The sequence below is a fragment of the Xyrauchen texanus genome, chromosome 5 (genome assembly GCF_025860055.1).
Source record: "Xyrauchen texanus isolate HMW12.3.18 chromosome 5, RBS_HiC_50CHRs, whole genome shotgun sequence".
NCBI classification, from domain to species: domain Eukaryota; kingdom Metazoa; phylum Chordata; class Actinopteri; order Cypriniformes; family Catostomidae; genus Xyrauchen; species Xyrauchen texanus.
Genome location: NC_068280.1, coordinates 35446233 through 35451389, shown reverse-complemented (window position 1 = coordinate 35451389; position 5157 = coordinate 35446233).

Below are 5157 nucleotides of genomic sequence, written 5' to 3'. Positions count from 1 at the left end.
TAGCACATGTACATCACCCAGACATCTATTTTATATATGTGTTCACATCTGGAAGACATATTTTTTAGTTTGTTTGTTCATCTGCATTGTGTCTATAAGATGTTTTACTGTTGGATGTCAATAAGATATTCAGCAGATGTCTTTGAGATGTTTATGACTCAGAATGTTTGTAAAACTGATCTTTTTAAGATGTTTAGCAGATAAAAAAAAAAACATTCAAATAATTAGAATGCAATGCTTTCTGGATAAAAAGATCTAGGGGATGTAGGTGTACTATCTGGGTGAGATAGAAAAAGTGTAAGAAAGAAACTGTTTAAGTACTGTATATGGCAAGATATATTCATATAAGTTTAAACCTTGTCTTGATGTTTGATGTTGATTAAAATTTATTGTTAAAGGTGCACTCATTAAGTTTTTGCTTGTAAAAAAAAAAAAAAAAAAAAACGTTTTACACATGAAGACATGAAATGCACCTTTTAGAACTATGTTTCCACTTATGTACACTCACATTAGATGAAGATTCCAGTCATGTCAGTTGCTCAATAAAAGCTGATTAATTTTACATTGAGCGTGTCGCCACCTCATGGGCGCTCATGGCAACACAAGACAACCTGTGCCATGCAATTGACAGAGTTATTAATACCACTGACAATAATAATAACAGTCCATACAGAATGAGTGCAAGTGGAAAGATAAAATGTCCCTGATGAAAAAAAAAATAAAAGGTCCTTGCTGGAGTGATGAAACAAACCGCAGCTATCAAGGCGCCTTGCGAGTTGCATCAGTCCAGTCACAGTCGGTGCGAATTTCCAGTACACAGATGTGTGTAGTGTGAGACGGAAAAAACACAGACTAAAAGTAACAAAATAGAAGATAAACAAACATCTTGGCGTGAAGCTACAGCAGCAGTTAATAAACAAGCTTTGTTGTGTGCATCCATGACGATAGGTGTCAGTTTTAAAGGGATAGTTCACCCAAAAATGAAAATTCTCTCATCATTTACTCACTTTCACGCCATCCCAGATGTGTATGACTTTTTTCTCCTGCTGAACGCAAACAAAGATTTTTAGAAGAACATCTCAGCTCTGTAGGTCCATAAAATGCAATTGAATGGTGACCAGGCCTTTCAAGTGCCAAAAAAATAAATACAAAAATCACATTAAGTCAGCATAAAATTAACCTATAAGACAGTTTTTCTGAATTGCTAAAACACTAAACCCCATTCCCTGAACCAAATGCTCAGTGGCCTAAACACATTTGTTGAATCAATCACTATTTTTGCAAAACTCAACACATTCTCACTCACTAAAACACATTTCGCACTGTGATGCACTTGTGTTGCAAAACGGTAAACATGGGCAGCAAAAGATAAACACAACTACAACACAGTTGTCATCGTTTACACACAACAACTTAAAATTGTTCACACTTGCTTCTAATGATGTGAAAACGTGATGCTGAGGCATAATTAATCTCTCATTGACTTTGATTTCACAGTTGCACAACATTTTTGTGTTTACTGTAATGTGCTTTTCATTTAGAGTTTTCTTTGTTCTTTTGCTGTTTGACTACTTTATTTTTATAATATGCAAGTGCTGAATATACAGACATTCAATTCTGTATTAGTTGCAGTACTTACAGTATACAACATATTCACTGTACTAAATTGTGATTACTATACTTTTTTGACAGTAATTGCAAAATGTGCTTACTATATTCAATAAATGGACACTGTGTTGTCCATTTTTTAGTGTCTAATGAATGCTCTGTAGTGTTTATGTATTGACTGGCTGTGTGTATGATCTGAAAGCATTGTTTGATTTTGAGCACAGATTAAATGGTTTTGAAGCGATTGTTTGATTTTGCCAGAAAGGTCAGTGGTTTTTTGAATGTAGTTTAAAGATTTGGTTTTGTGTTTAAAGTTGTGAGAAAATGGGTGAAGGTTTCAAGAAATGTATCTTAGCAATTCAGAAATACTGTAATATACTGTATGTCTTCTGAAGCAATAATAACTTTGGTTTAGAAAGAGATCAATATTTCAATCCTTGACAAAGGACACTGCATCTGAAGACATACTGTAGATTTAACCACTGGAGTCTTATTATTTTATGCTGCCTTTATGTGCTATTTTGGAGCTTGAAAGGTCTGGTCACCATTCACTTGCACTGTATGGACCTACAAAGATGAAATATTATTTTTAAAATCTTCATTTGTCTTCAGCAGAAGAAAGTCATACACATCCGGGATGGCATGAGAGTGAGTAAATTATGAGATAATTTCATTTTTGGGTGAAATACTCCTATGTTGGATGAACTATTCCAAATGACTTTGAGTGTACCTTTACTTGTTACAGAACACTCTCTTGTTAAAAAGAAGAAATAAAAAAAAAAAAAAGTAGTTCAGCTTTCAAGCACTTAGACTGTAACATAACTCTACAGTAGCGGAAATCTAATTTGTGTTGTGCAAATGCACACAAAAGGGGTCTCTGATGATGCACTCAGTAATGTGGTGCATATTAATCTTAATACATTATATTTATTTAGTGTTGTAAATGGAATGTGTGATGGTAAGTATACCGAGCTTAAAGCACAATCAAAATTAATTGCTTTTTTTTTTCTAAAAGGATTTATGTGTAAATATAAACAATATGTGAATAACTGCCTTAACAAGAATAAGGATTACTTGAACCTTAGTAAAATGTTTTAGGGCAACTTTGTTATATATATATATATATATATATATATATATATATATATATATATATATATATATATATATATATATATATATATATATAAAACAACATAATAGTACAAAATAGTCATACAGCATACTCTTTTCTTATTACTCTTGTGCAAGTTCAATTGATGAAACAACTGTAAATCACATCTCAATGCTGTTAATGTCCTTGCATACCTACCAAAATTAAAATATCAACCAGACAAAGCTATCAATGCCCAATTCTATCAAATTAAAAATTAAAGTGACATTTGAGAAATTGCTAAATGTTTACAATGCTTGAGCTAAATGTGCAAGAATGATTCCAATTTCAGCATGCAGTATTTAAAATTTTGGGTCCCCAAAGTGTTGCCTCCCAAACAGCGCAGAATGTGGATCACTAAAAATAAAATGATAAAATCCCCATTTTATCATATGATAATATTACCTAGCAGATTTAGTGCGGACGGGACTCGAATGACATTTAAGACCCGTCTTTCATTATTTTTATTGCTGTAGATACAACCTGGCAACAGAACAGTCCCATTTAAACACACACACATATGTTGTGTTTCCATGTTTTATGGGGACTTTCCATAGACATAATGGTTTATATACTGAACAAACTCTATATTCTATTCCCTAATCCTAACCCTACCCCTAAACATAAACCTCACAGAAAACTTTCTGCATTTTTACCTTTTCAAAAAACATAATTTAGTATGATTTATAAGCTGTTTTCCTCATGGGGACCGACAAAATGTCCCCACAAGGTCAAAAATTTCGGGTTTTACTATCCTTATGGGGACATTTGGTCCCCACAAAGTGATAAATACACGCTCACACACACACACACACACACACACACACACACACACACACACACACACACACACACACACACACACTTGGTAGCTCAGCACTGTGGTGCCTCTATGAATAAATATGGATTAGACCTTTTGTTTCTTTACATTTGTTCAGGTATTTTATGCAAATGTTCATAAAATAACTATTTTAAAATCCTGTTTATGTTGAGTTTTTGTGTTAACATGGCATTTTCTTTTGTAATGACCCACTGATTGTTACTTATGTTATTATGAACTATTATCTGCTGCAGTTTGTTTTATGTTATGTTATTATGAACTTTTATCTGCTGCAGTTTTGTTTTATGTTCCAGCACTGAGGAATGTTTTAGACACTATAGTGAATTTACCTATTGTGACCATTTTATAAAAGGCTCTGTTTGGTAATCTATTTTTGTTTTTTCTTACCAAAAATATTGAAAAGTTACTAACGACCATACTGTCTGCAGTAGTTTTCTTTGTTTAAATTCTCACTGCAGTTCAGATAATAAAGTAAAAACGAAAAAATTAAATATGACTATGTCTTTATTACATGGTTGCCTAAAATAAAATAGTGTTTTGTTTGAGTCTCAAAGAGGAATTTTCGTATTAAACAAATACAAATTAAAAGTAGGCCAATGTGTCCTTTCAACCCTGTTACAGTATTCAACCCCATCACAGCATTCTCAACCCTGTCACATTAATATTTTTGGAAAATAAAATAAGGAAGACAATTAAAAATTAAAGCATTTCTTGCTGATTAGCACCCGACATGTTAAGGGCTAACAAAGTAAAATTGTGGTTTTAGTGAAACATCTAAATTATTTTTTTTCTTACTAAAAGAGACCACGGACAAACAATTTGGATATTTGTAACTTCCATCACATACAAATGTGAAAATTATCATAAATGTTACATTTGAAGTCATTGAATTGGTATGAGGGACACATGAGCAGTAGGTAGATGTTTGTTTTATAACAAATTTTGTGTAAAATCCTGTTTAAACTAATTCAATTTTGTCCGTTACGGGGTTGAGAATAAAAGGTGTACAAATCTGAAAAAAACTGAAAATAATAAAAAGTCTTTAATGCCTGAGATGGGAAAATATGATTTTTTGAAGGTTTGATATGTACCTAATAATGTGGGGTATTTAGAAATGTAATCATATGTAGTTCAAAAATTAAAAAAGTCCAAGTTGAAATATTACCGAATCCCAGGAATGACCCATTTATGTATATGAAATTTAGCAAAAATTACAATTAAATTTATAATATAGTATTCTTTCCTTTTATTTGAGGGGATATTAGTAAAACCAAAGATAATAGCCCTGACGTCAAAGATTGTTTGGGTCCAGTAATGCGGCAGCTAAAAAATAGCCTGACTGAAAATAAATATTTAATTCCTCCTCTAATGGCAATGTTTTATTTGTAATATTCGTGATATTTCACAAAATAAACTAAAAGAAATTCTTAACATATAGAGGAATTTGTGTGATTTTGTTCTAACTTTGTTCTTAAATCTGTTGACGTTTTTTTGAACGGCGGAGCGGAAACGCGCCTGGCGCCAAATTTCAAGTTTGTCTGGTTGAAGTGAAAGA